Here is a 14917-nt window from a genome sequence, read left to right as displayed (position 1 = left end):
AAGCTTGGTTATCTCCTTCTTCACTACATCAAGAATCACCGGGTTGAGTCTTCTCTGTGGCTGTCTTACTGGTTTAGCTCCATCCTCTAAATTTATTCGATGCATACATGTGGATGGGCTAATACCAGGAATGTCTGCCAGAGTCCAGCCTATAGCCTTCTTATGCTTCTTGAGAACAGACAACAACTTCTCCTCTTGCTCATCAGCAAGGGAGGCAGATATAATCACTGGAAAACTCTTGCTATCATCCAAGTAAGCGTATTTTAAATTTGATGGCAGAGGCTTCAATTATGGTGTGGTCGGCTGGATAGTGGTAGAAGGAAATGGTTTCTCAGCCTTTACCTCATAAAGAAAGTCAGAGGTATGTGTACTTCCTGAAACATGGTTAGTCCTATCTGAATCTATAAAATCAATCTTGAGAGGTAAAACTCCACCACCAGACATGCAATTAATATCACTCTCAGATTCACTCTCAGCATCAAATTCAGACATATGATCAAGTACAATTTCAGACTCAATGCATGAAGAGTGAGAGGCATGCAGATTAGAGTAAAGATCAGTCATGTATTCATCAACAACATGGTCAATAATTTCAGCACGAAATACAGAAAGATCTTCAGATGGGTATTTCATAGCATCCAGAATATTAAAATGAACAGTTATATCACCAAACTCCATGGATAGTGTGCCTGCATAAACATCTATCTTAGTTCTAGCAGTTTTCATAAAGGGTCTGCCTAGAATGATGGGAACTGATCTTTGAGAAAATCCATCCTCCATATTCAAAATATAAAAATCAACAGGGAAAATCAGTTTACCAACTCTAACTAAGACATCTTCTATGAAACCAACAGGATAGGCAACACTTCTATTAGCTAAATGAATTACCACATCAGTTGACTGCAAGGGACCTAGAGATAAAGAATTAAAAATAGACAGAGGCATAACACTAACAGAAGCTCCTAAATCTAGCATGGCATTGTCAAACTTACTATTCCCTATAATACAAGGTATGCTGAATGTACCTGAATCTTTGCATTTTCCAGGAATTTGAGGAACAGATTTACTAATCAATGCGGAGACATTTCTGCCCATGCTAATTCGTTCACTTCCTTTAAGCTTCCTTTTATTAGTGCACAGCTCCTTTAAGAATTTGGCATATCTTGGAATTTGCTTTATTGCATCCAGCAGAGGTATGTTTACCTCTACTTTTCTGAATGTTTCCAAGATCTCTTTCTCTGCCTCTTCCATTTTTTTGTTGGAAACTGCTCTTGGAGGGAATGGAAGAGGAGGGATGTGCTGCTTCTGCAAATCAGAATTACCAGTGGAAGATTCACCTGCACAGAAATTGTTAGGTAAATTTTTGTCATTACCTTTTTCTGGGTTAGAGTGAAGTTGGGCAGGTTCATTTGCAGATGAGGAAGGTGTTACGGGTTGAGGTCCTTGACACTGCTTTCCCGACCTCAATGAAATGGCACTGACATTTTTGGGATTTTGGACAGCTTAAGAAGGCAGCTTGTCAGAATTTTGGGACTGTTGTTGATTCAATTGTGTAGCCAATTGTCCCATCTGATTGGTTAAGCTCTGAATGAAGGCTCTGGTCTCTTGTTGAAACTGCATGTTCTGCATAGTCATTTGCCTCACAAGTTCTTCGAGGGAAGGTTGTGGAGGGGTCTCAACTGTTGGCTGTTTCTGGGGCTGTTGCTGTTGTTGGATTGGTGGAGGAATGTATGGTTTGCTTGGGCTAGCAACATTTTGGAAGGAAGGAGCAGGCTACTGTTGTTGTTGCTGAGGGCTAGACCATCTGAGATTAGGGTGATTCCTCCATCCAGGGTTGTATCTGTTGCTGAAGAGGTCATAATTGTGCTGTTGTGGTTGATTTTGCTGCTGAGGTTGAGGAGGTCTATTGTAAATATTAGCAGCATAAGCTTCGGGCTGCTCAATTGCTCCAGGTTGCTGCATGGAAGGGCAAAGGTCTGTATAGTGGTTAGCAGAGGAGCACAAACCACAGACCCTTGCAACAGGTACAAATTTCTGGTTCAAGGCCAGCTGGGTTACCAAGTTAACCAATGCATCCAATTTTCCTTCAAGCTTCTTAGTTTCAGATGATGTAGCTGAGTTTGTAGCTACCTCATGCACTCCTCTAATGACTATAGCATCATTTCTGGCGCTAAACTGCTGGGAGTTGGAAGCCATCTTCTCAATTAAATTTCTGGCTTCAGCAGGAGTCATGTCTCCAAGGGCTCCACCACTGGCAGCATCTATCATACTTCTCTCCATATTACTGAGTCCTTCATAAAAATATTGGAGAAGCAGCTGTTCTGAAATCTGATGGTGAGGGCAACTGGCACATAGTTTTTTAAATCTCTCCTAGTATTCATATAGGCTCTCTCCACTGAGTTGTCTAATACCTGAGATATCCTTCCTGATGGCTGTGGTCCTGGAAGCAGGGAAAATTTTTTCTAAGAATACTCTCTTCAAGTCATCCCAGCTCGTGATGGACCTTGGAGCAAGGTAATACAGCCAGTCCTTTGCCACTCCCTCTAATGAATGAGGAAAAGCCTTCAGAAATATGTGATCCTCTTGGACATCTGGGGGTTTCATGGTGGAGCAGACAATATGAAATTCTTTCAAATGTTTGTGCGGGTCTTCACCTGCAAGGCCATGAAACTTTGGAAGCAAATGGATCAGTCCAGTTTTAAGAACATATGGGACATCCTCATCATGGTATTGGATGCACAAGCTTTCGTAGGTGAAATCAGGTGCAGCCATTTCCCTTACAGTCCTCTCACGGGGTGGAGGTTGTGCCATGTTCTCAGAATGTTCAAAATCAGAATGCTCAAAATTATAATGCTCAAAATTAGGATGTTCAAAATCACCAATAACAGAATGCACAGATTCACCAGTAATGGAATGCTCAGAATGATCAAAAGGTATAAAATGATGCCTAACTAATCTATGAAATGTCCTATCTATCTCAGGATCAAAGGGTTGTAAGTCAGATGGATTTCCTCTAGTCATACACTACATTCAGCATGCACAACTAGTTGCTTTGTCATGTAAATAAAGGTGCAGGTTTGAACTACAACTACCCTCAAATGATATCCAAATGACTTGAAATTTTGTGAGCAACCTTATAAATTGATGAGAAGATAGCACAAAAAATTTCAGGCAAAAATTCAAAGTCTAACTATGGAAGCTAAAAATGGTAGGTTAAGAAAAATAAGTGAATAAAACTTGAAAAATAAAAAAAATTTGACAGAATCACTATTTTTGGACGATGGAGACCTCAGCCGGGCCGGCTGCCACAGCGTAGGAAATTTTTTTGCTACCCCAAATACATACATAATAATTGCGATTCTGATAACCGGAGCAAAAGTTATGGCCGTTTGAAGTTTCGACAAACACAAAATTTGCTACTTTTTTGGAACTTTCAAATCTAACCAAACTAAAGGCTCTAGCTATTTTTCCCACAAAATATAGATTAAAAGAAGTTACCACAAAAAAATTCAGCCAAAAATAACATCTCTAGCTACTAAAACAAAAAATCTCAAATAATTCAGCATGGGTGGTCGCTAAAATCCGTCTCTACTTGATTTCTACCACTACTCTGTTTTGCCGCAAGCAAAAGTGGTCGCTAAGTCCGTCGCAAAACATTATTCACAGCAAAACACCCAAAACTGAAACAGGGGAAGCGCTTAATAGGAAAACTGAAACAGAACACACACTAAACAAAATACCAGGACACTAAACAACACTAACACACATACTAACACAATACTAACAATTAAACATAAAACACGAAGGAATTAAACACACAACACTAGCTAGCTATTATGAACCTTTGGACACTGCTCCCCGGCAACGACGCCAAATTTGATCGAGGCCGTACCCGAATCAAATAAACATGAAAATGCAATAACTAGGAAGTGATCCTAGGTCGTTTCCCAACGAGCAATGACAAACCAAATGTTCATAATATACTTGCGCAGTAACAATAACGATTGGGGGGGTTTGTTTGTTTTGTGATTAAAGAGCAGAACAAGTAAACTGGAATATGAAACTACTAATATTAAAAACGGGTTGTTTCCTCTGATTCAGAAGCCATTCTCTTATCCTGGGTTATGGAGAATTCGTCCCTAACAGTCAACCACTTAATCCAACCCTATTTCAATTTACTAAGCGAAAATCAACTTAGGGTTGTCAATACGTGATTAGGCACCACATACACCAGTTAGCCTTTCGTCCATTAAGCATGAACGCAAGTTAGGCTCAGAGGCAATTAATTGAACACGAAGCGTGCACTGATTAATGTTCACGAATTTGGGATAACTGGTGAAGGGAAAACTGCCAGGAAACCACATTACAAACGAAACCTCAAAGAGAGTTGGGCTTCGTCCTCAAAAGGAAACAACACCAGAAAAACTAGCCTTCCATAGATTCAAACAGAAAACGCAAATGAAACATGAAGCAGAAACGTAAATGAACAGAAACGTAAATGCACAGAAACGTAAATGAACAGAAATGTAAATGAAACAGAAACATAAATGAAAGTAGAAGAAGAAGCAAGAACGAAATTGTAATTAGAAGCAGAAAACGGAAAATTGCATTAAGAACGAAAACAGTAGCCTTAGAATAGAAAAACGTAGAAACCTAAAACAAAAGCTCTGAATAATAAAATAGCATAAAAGAATAGCCTTGCACGAATCCCAAGGCTTCTATTTAAAAAGAGTCACTCAAAGTCACTGGGCCCTATCACAATACTCTGGCCCAAAACGAAATAAACACTGAACAACATAAAATAAAATTGCGAAATTTCCTAATTAGAAATTAACTAAGGTAAGCGCTGCTTTATTTGCCCTTTTCAAGTCCATAACCAAAATCCGGATTAAGCTCAATGTTTCATTAATTCCTGAAATTAGATTAAAAAAATCAAATTAGCTAAATGAGCCCAAATAATAAAACTGCCTGATTAATTGACAATTAAGACCAATCAGTAATTAAAATGGTGCAAAAAGGGTTTAGAAAATAGAAGAAAATGATGGCACATCACACTACACATAAACATTTTCTTAATATCAACATTGGTTGGGTTATTGTATAATTCACAGCTCACAACATAATTATTGTCACATAAGTGTTAAACACACACACTTATTCACAACCAAATATCATGCCCACAATTTAACATTTCATAATGTCACAATCAATCATCTCATGTTTACATGTACCTCGCAAATTGACACATTCCACTTTGTACTACTCAATCTCCATAATAATATTATAATGTCATTATAATAATTTATTACACCTCATAACTCATATACACATCACACAGTAATCATATTTGCATGACACAAAACATATATATATATATATATATATATATATATATATATATATATATATATATATATATATATATAGTAAATCAAGCTACATTATTTTTAATCAAAAGAGTTTTTATAACAATTAATTTAATATTACATCAAAAGAAATTACCACTAGGCATTAACCTTACAACTTTATTTAATTTATTATTTTAGTATTAAAATAAATATATACGCATAACATGTTGATCATCGTCGTGGAAAAAATTTGAATAAGATAATAATTTGTATAAAATAACTCATTGAATAATATTATTTAGAATATAATTCACATTAATAAAAAGGGCTCAATTTTTTTAAGGGTTCACACTCAACACAAGAACACATCAATTTCACAGCAATTTTTCATTGGGACTGGTTCATCAAACATATATAATTCATATTTATAATTATAAGGATAAAATAAAGAATTACGGAAACACCCCAAAACTCATTCCATGTTCTCACTAATCCCCAATTGTGAATAACTCATCCCTTACCTCGATGTAGTCACTCAAGTGTTCTACGTTCTCTGTTATCAATTGTGGCATTCTTGGTGCTCTCTAGAGCTCCTCCTCCGGTTGCTCTGTTAGGGTTTTCAAACGTTAGAGAGAACGAGAAGGGATTGAAGCCTTCATTCCATGATCCTATGTGTGATGCCTCTTTCTCCATTCATAGGCATTCTTTTGTAAATCTCAACGGTGAAGGTGTGTGCAATTAAATCGCAAACCAAATATCATATTTTCATGACAATCCAACGGTTAACGAGTTCGGGATCATAGTTTTACCGAGATAGTTCTGGGTTTCTACGGGAAAGAAAAAGTTACAATGCGAAGGATATTTCTATCATATCCGATATCTTTTCGTAATTACCAATGGTGAGAAGGCTCAAAATTGAGTTGCAGACCTGATGCTCAAATTTCACGATGATCCAACGGTGAATAAGTCCAAGATCATCATTTTTCTTAAATAGGTTTGGTGGTACGTGAGAAAAATATAGGGTTTTAAGGGGAGGGGAGGGAAAAACGAAACTAAGAGTAAGAGGAGGTAGAAAAGTTGCCTAACACGTCTATATTTATAGCTAGGGTACAACTTATTATTTACTATATTTATTTATTTTTATTATTTTATAAAAAAAGAACTCTATTTTATTCCCTAAAATAAATAAAAATACCTTTTTTTCTCTCACACTATTATTTTAATTAATAAAATTATTTCTGCTCATTTATTTAATTACAAAAGTCTCATCATTTTTTTAAAACTCTATTTATTTTAAATGAAAAACCTTTTTAATTTAATTCACGAAAAATGAAATGTTATAATCAGCTTCACTACATGGGCCACATTGTATCTGCTCAAGGCATAGCGCCTGACCCCACAAAATTACAAGTCGTGGTTAATTGGCCTCAACCTTCTACAGTCACTGACCTTCGAGGTTTCCTAGTACTAGTTTACGTTCCGTGCATTCCATGCTAGGTCTTCGACTTGCTTGGTGGTGTTTCAATAACGTATGAGTATATTTTGTGAATGACATGCTGAGTCTCCGACTTGCTTGAGTTCACAAAGTTTATCACAAAACTAAAATCTTTTCCAAAAGGTAACATTCTCAAATAAATGATCACTCAATTCTCCTTTTTCATGTTACAAACACTCCATGCCGGGTCTCCAACTTGTTTGACTTCACAAAGTTTACCACAAAATCAAAACCTTTCAAAATAAAATAAAATCAACTCAACACAACCTTTTTTTCTATAAAGAACTATGTAAGTCTGATTTCCTTATTGCACTTGGGGATACGTAGGAGCGAGGATAAATCCATTGTCGACCAAAAAAAAACAAAAAAAATAAAATCCTTTTAAAAAAAATAAAAATAAAAATTTGATTTCTTTTTCTAAATAAAAATAATAATATAACAATATTATTCATGTATTCAAGGGAAGACAAATAATTAAAAGTCACTTTATTTTTAACACACTCGATTAAAGGCTGTCGTTTTCATGACGGACGCATGGGGTGCTAACACCTTCCCTACGCGTATACGACTTTTGAATCCTTTTTCTCAAACCGTAGACCATTTCTTATCCTTTTTTGTTTTTCCGACGTTTTTCTTAAATAAACGTTGGTGGCAACTCTCCAAGTTTTTCATTTTTTTTGGAAAATAATTTATTTATTTATCTAAATGATTTTTATTTCGTTGTCCCGTCGTGGTCCATGTTGTGACACTTGGTCTCTGATCGCAACCCTCTCTTTATCAGCAATTTCTGGCACGAGCTTTTTCGTTTGGCCGGCACCAATTTACATATGAGCAATTCATACCACCCAAAAATAGATGGATAGACCAAGGTATTCAATTGAGTCCTCAAGCAATATCTTTGCTCCTTCGTTCATGACAAGCCCTCTCAATGGTAAAAGTTTCTATCATTGGCTGAATGGTCATACAATACTTTTGTTCACTCAGCCACCAGAATGTCACCTTACAAGGCTACCTATGGTAAGCCTCCACCATCTATTCCCCAATATTTGTAGGGGTCTTCTCTGGTGGAGGTCGTCGATTCTCTACTAACAAACTATGTCGTGCTCCATGATACATTATGCCGGTGCCTCATAAAGGCTCAAGCCACTATGAAGAAATTTGCAGATGCCTAATATCGCAGCGTTCATTTTTCCATCGGAGAGTGGGTCTATATTCTCCTTTGGCCGTATCGCTAGACTTCTATGGTTGCCACATATACCAAACTCACTAAACGACACTATGGCCCATTCTTGATAGTGGAACGCATAGGTCCAATTGTCTATCACCTCCAATTGCCAGATTCCTCCAAAATTCATTTGATTTTTCACGTATCCATATTGAAGCCACATCATGGTCCACCACCGGCAACTTCTATTCCTTTACCTCATGCCAACACAGAGAATCACCCATCGTTGAACCTTTAACTATACTTGATTGGAAATGGGACACAAAATCTTCTCTGCCGTCCAAATTGGTCTTGGTTCAATGGTCAAGATTGGCCCCTGAGGACACTACCTAGGAACATTGGAAGACTTTGAAGACTCAATACCACCTCGAGGACAAGGTAGTTCTCCCAAAAGAGGGTGATGTTAGCAATCAAGGTGATAACAACAATTAGGGAACAACCCAAAGGCAGAGGCCCAAGAGGACACACAACAAGCCAGCACACCTTAAGGATTTTGTCTAAGGAAAAAGACAAATGCAGGAAATCACCAAATCACATAGAATCTTTTCATACATCCTATTTGCTATTTGTTATAACTACCTGGAAGATATTTTCTACAATTCTGTTATTTCGTAGCTTGAACGGCTAACCATTGATTGGTTGCAGCTTATGCCATGAATGTTTATATATATTCTTCCAGGAATGAATAAAAATAGCAGACCATTATCTCATTGCTTCTATTATTTTAGCATAGCATAGGAGTAGGACCTAGCACATATGCTATGGCTAGTCTTGCATGTGATATGGAGGCTGATTATATGATTTACGAGGAACCATCAGCTCCTTAGTTGCAGCTGATTAGTTTTGATGTAAAGGGGCTCTCTACCCCTAACAGTGTAATCTCCTCTTTTGGGCTTTAAGCCCCTTTAAATATCAAGAAAAAAACGTAAAGTAAAAATAATATATGGCGACAGAATTCGATTACGGTTGGACCTTAAAAAGCTTTGCTTAAGTCCATTGTTTAACAACTACTTAGTAGTTTACCCAAAACAAAACTACTTATTTTAATATATATTTTTCAAATAACTAACATATTATTTTAAGTACTTTTATATGGGCCCAATCTCTTCTTTTTTAAGGAGAAAAAAAAATTAAATCGGGTGAATCACACTCTAACTATATCTACTAACATGAGCTTTCTACGAATATTTTTCTAACTTTCTTTTTGACGTAATATTTTTCTAACTTGATCTGATTGCGGTTGATATTCCTACAAGCAGTCTTCTGGGGGCATTTTATAATCCTACCAGGCTACCATTAAATTTTATATTCCTGAATGTCTACCAGAATGCGTTGGACATTTTAAATTTAAACCATACAGAAGAGACGTGCCAATGCATAAATATGGTGGGTGGAAATTAGCCATATGATCATAAAATGACAATATCTCTGTTGGAATGTTACTTACCCTCTTACATTTAATCTTTGTTGAAATTCTATACCAAATTCATAGTATGAATCCCTTAAAATTGTTTTCTAAATTCAACTAAAGTATTAGTACACTTTTAAAAAAAAGAATAAAGTATAATTGCAATCGTTGACTAAAATATTAATAGCTAAATTATTATTAAACGTATATATTATAACAATTTATAAAATTATTAAAATCTTAATTATTGATTATTTAATCAACAATTATATTGTACTTTTGTTAATAATGAAAATTGTAAATAAGTTTTAAAAAAATTATACTTCTAAGAAGTCAATTTTCACTAGTCATTTTATTAACAAATAAATTTTTAAGAATGAGACATAAAATCTATTTTCAATAATAAGTTCTTTTTAGTCGAACAAGCAATTATATTTTTTAACTTAGAAGAATTGTCTAAGTATTGATGAAAATAATTATAATCATCTCAATAGTGATATTCATAATAAAGGGTTTTATATAAATATTTTTTCTAACAATTCTTGTAATCACAATTTTTGTTGATAGTGTTTTTATAGTAATAGTTTTTATAATAATTATAATAATGTAATTCCTTATGAATTCAATAATAACAAGCAACTGGGGATTGGATAAAAGTAGAATTCAGAGAAAAATAAAAACTGAAAAGAGACCAAGTTCAAAAAAATGTAAAAAAATAAACAAAACAAAAATTCATTAAAAGTGAGATGAATAGATTATGTCATTTGAACCAAGAGTCATTTTAAGTACGAGTTGGTGGTATTTGAGAATTTGAATGATAGTGATTTAATCCAACAAAAATGGTTATGAGATATCTTTATCAATAAACTTCTACTAGTAGTAATTAAATTATAGATTTTTGATATATATATATATATATATATATATATATATATATATATATATATATAACAAGTTCTTAATTACTTAGATCCAACAACGTCTAATGTCTTCAAGTAATTTTTTTCATCTTCTAATTGTTGTAACTTATTTCAACAGAAATCAAGTCACTTTAATCTTGTGAAAATGTTAGTCATCAAAATTTTAATTAACTTGTAATTTAGAAATTTTTTCAACGAGAGATAACAAATTTATAACAATTTTCGGAGTTTATTTGGGGCATTGTAAGCACCAGCAAGATTGCCCATTCACATTAAAACATGCGTCACCACAAATGAGCCATTGGTTTTTATCAATTTTGAATGGATGTGGTTATTTGGTTCGAGAAATAATTACACTCTAACAATAATATTTTCAATTAGAAAAATGAGGGAGGAAGTTCTATAGATAAATGGCTGATCGATTACTAATTGTGGAAGGCAAAAAATAAAATTCAAACATAGGAGAGAAGATTGTAATGGAATTCTTGAAGGTGGGAAATTCTAATATGGAAGTGGCCCCTTTAACGTCTGAAAAATCATTTAATGCATAGTATTTATTTAGGAAAGGCTACCATATGCAACTGTCAGAATGAGTTTTAGCTTTTTGTTTTATGTTCTTGCCCTGTTGGGTCCTTGAAAATTGAAATTCCAAGGAGAATTAACCGAAAGTTTGCAGTTTAGAAGAGTACACCATGTACAGACTATGAAGATAGTTTTCTTTTTTCTTTTCCAAAAGAACTATTAACAGTCAAGAATTTATTGATTGAGTAAAGTTTTTGAATATTCGTAAACTTTTTGATAGTGTTATCGATTCCTATAAACAAACAAAAATAAAAAGTATCAGATTATTTTTAATATAATTTTTATTATTGAAAAAAATTTAAATGTTGCTTTGCTCTTCAAAAAAATATTGAATAAAATTTATTAAAAAATACAAAATTATCATTGGAGCTCATTAAATAAAAAAAATATGACCAACACAATTTTTAATTTTTAATAAATTTTAACTAATACCAAAAAATATTTAAAAGAGTATATATATTGTTTAAAAAATTATGTTTCCCCATGCTTGTTGATGAGCACGCATTGATGGACCCGTGCTTCCTTCATGAAAACTTAACGAGTAACATTAGTCCCCATTCTAAACCGTTTGTGGGCGTACAATAATTTAATGTAGCGTTGATCGAGTTTTGTGATTCATTATGACATACAACGACATGTGAATCATATGGTATGATCCAAAGATGGAGAACAAAACAATAACTAGCCATCTCTCTCTCTCTGTCGGTCACATTCTTCAGAATTTCTCAGTTAACAGTACAAACACTATGAAACATATGCCCAATGCTCTAATGCATGTTTAGCATGTTTAGGGTATTTTTTGAATCCTTTTAAAAGTAAGTTGAGAGTAAAAAATACATTAGATTTCCTTTTCCAAAAGTATGTTTGCTATCCTTCAAATTTTCAATGGTTATCTGAAGATAGTGTGTGTTTGAATAGATAGAGTTGAATTCACCATGATTTTTAAAAGCAATAAATAACCAGTTTTTGGTGAACATATCATGATTTTACACTCACCATAATTTTCTATATATCACCAAACTAAACGCACTAATACCTCTAATATATTTGGATAGACAAGGAATCCTGCCTACAGAAACTAAAATTGTATAAAATATTTTTGTTCCTAAATTCATGATTCTTCATGCGTGAAATTTTCTTTAGTCTAAGACCCAGCCCCAAAATTATCAAATTTGATATCTGACTAATTCAGTTCAGATCTAGTAAAATTATTGTAGTTAAGTAACAACTTTCTAACCAAATTTTAACTTAATTGACTCAAAACCATTGATTAAATAAGAATAATTTTGTCACACTCTATACTTATATGATGAGTAGAGGAATGCAAAACCTTTTTTATATCAAAAATAATTTATTTTGAATGTAAGATTCACAAAAAATTATATAGATTTATACTTCAAAACTAATTTTACTACTCATTCGTAGAAATAAAATCAATTCTTTTAAACTTATTTTAAAATGTCACTCTTAAACACATTAAAAAAATTACTTTAATTTTTTCAAAATCAATTATTTCAATATCAATTCTTTCAAATTAATTATACTAAAATATAAAGTGCTTCCATGTTTTGAGAGGCCATGGATTAAGACTACCACTAAACACCATCAAATCAATTACAATTAGTGATCGTTAAGCCCGTCACATGCAAATATGCAATGCTGGGACCTAGTGCTCTTTGATAACCAAATTAAGCTGACATATCATGCTTGTTTGTCATGCAATGATTCATTTGTTGAACAACGACACACGCAACTCTTATAGTGACGTTTACAAAGCATCACTCTCTTGAGTAATGGAAGTAGTTGAAGGAATTGTTGCTTAAGATTATATGTGTTGGTGTGGAAGTGAATGAATCTTAAGGGGAAGGTAAGCCTTGTGTTTGTGTCAATTGTGTGTGGCCACCATTTGGGCCAAGCAATAAATGAAATTGATCCACAAGTGTTGTTGATTTTTTTTATATATAAAGATCCACATGTGTTGTTGTAATGTCTTAGCCTGTGTTTGGACGAAGGATTTAAAAATTTATAGGAAATTTAAATATACAGCATTCTCTTGATTTAAATTTCTTTCATTTTGTAAATATTTTATTTGGATGAGGCAATTCAATTTCTTGTATTTTAATTTTCTTGTTTGGATAAAATAATTCAATTTCCAAGTAATTCAATTTCAATGAAATTCAAATTTTCATTTTTAAATATTTATTTGAAAATTAAAATTTCAATATTGAATGAAAATAAATATGAATCATTTTTTAAATAGTTAAATATTTAAAATAAATTTAATGCTATACAATATATAATAATAAATTTTTTAATATTTAATAATTAAATAATTAAAATTGTCTAAGGTTTTTAATATATAAAAAAATTTAGTTCTAATTAATTAGATGGGTAAATGCCTACATTTTACACTTCTTTAAATTTAGTTAATAATGTGTATTTATATTAACAATTTAATCATATTTTTAAGTGATTTTGTTTTAGACTAAATTCACATAGAGAGTATAATGATGAAATTGATCATTTATTTATTCTAAGGTGTAAAATGTTATTTTTGAGTTTGTAACACGTGTGACCTTATCCGATTGTTATTTTTGAGTGGTTGAGTTGAGACTTGAGATGTTGAGTCCGGTTTGGTAGGGACAAAGATGGTTGTTGCTACAACTACTTCTTCTTCAATCTCAGCGTGGTTCACTCCTCACGCTTTCGCTTTCGTAAAATTCAGAAACCAGTCCTCCCAGTCCCCGGCGGCGGCGAAGCCACCACCTACACTCGCCTCCCGCTCAAGCACGACTATTCTGCTCCCTCCCCTCTCTCCTCTCCCGAAATCAAGCTCTCTGAAACAGCCCCACCGATCACCCGCCTCCTCCGTAATCGCAAACCACAAAATATAAAACAAGATGACGTCGTATTCGAGTATTCTGATTCCGAACCTGAAAGCGACAACAAGTATGAAGCCTTCGACTTTTCGGGATACGAGAATGTGGACGAAGGCGAGGAAGAGACTCTGAGCGTGAGGGAGAAGGGGGTGCCAGCGGTGATGCGATGTTTCGACCGGGCGAAGATATACGTGAAGTCGGGGGACAGTGGGAACGGCATGGTGGCGTTCCTCTCCCTCTTCAAATCCCACGGAGAAAGGAGGAGTGAGTACAAGCACGGAGTGAGTAGGAGCACGTTTCGAGAAATTGAAATTCTTAGGTTTTTAGGAGAATTTCATATGACTCAGTTTTAGTTAATTAAAATTCTCTATTAAAATTCCAGGTATTTAATTTTTCCTTCAATCATTATCCAAACACTAAATTTAAAATGACACCAATTCAATATCTCATTTAAAATGAATTACTCAAATGAAAGTATCCATCCAAACACATTCTTAGACTTTCAACACGTAATAGATTGTCAATTATGGTGTATGTAATATAACAGGTCTTCTTCGGGATAAGACCGGTTATTGATGTAGGAACATATATAATACCAGGTTTAATTACTTACGGTTATTGATGTATGAACATATATAATATCAGGTTTAATTACTTTGCTATAATTACAAAAACTTTCACTTTGAATCTCATTTCACTGCTAAAATACCTAAATGGTAGCCAGCAAATTTCACTTGTACCTACATCTGGTGTTTATGGCAAATGCGAAATGAGAAAGTGTGGGACAACATAGAAAAGCCAGTATTCATCTCCTTATCTCACAATATTGGGCGTGTTGCTGGACAGAGTTCATCATGTAGTGTATGGTTGAACAACTAAACACTGTAACTCCATTTTAAAGTTTTACATTCACTACTAGAAAATACGTTTTTAACATTGATTATTAAGGACTTTCAACATCGGTTATAAATCAATGTTGAAATTATCGACATTAATTTATCAACATTAATATCAGTTGTTTAAAAATCGATGTTATTATAACAAACAACATCGGTTTTTT

At 33.9% G+C, this 14917-nt stretch overlaps 1 non-coding gene across 1 annotated transcript; it reads left to right on the top strand.

Moving 5' to 3' along the window:
* Positions 1 to 2326: 2326 nt before the first annotated feature.
* Positions 2327 to 2433, top strand: LOC112999418 (small nucleolar RNA R71). Its single transcript, XR_003264605.1, has one exon. It is a non-coding gene; the product is annotated as a small nucleolar RNA R71 (small nucleolar RNA).
* The last annotated feature ends 12484 nt before the right edge of the window (positions 2434 to 14917 follow it).

The sequence above is a fragment of the Glycine max genome, chromosome 14, assembly GCF_000004515.6.
Source record: "Glycine max cultivar Williams 82 chromosome 14, Glycine_max_v4.0, whole genome shotgun sequence".
Lineage (NCBI taxonomy): Eukaryota > Viridiplantae > Streptophyta > Magnoliopsida > Fabales > Fabaceae > Glycine > Glycine max.
The sequence above is the reverse complement of the archived record's forward strand: the minus strand, read 5'-3'. Positions and strand labels throughout refer to the sequence as shown.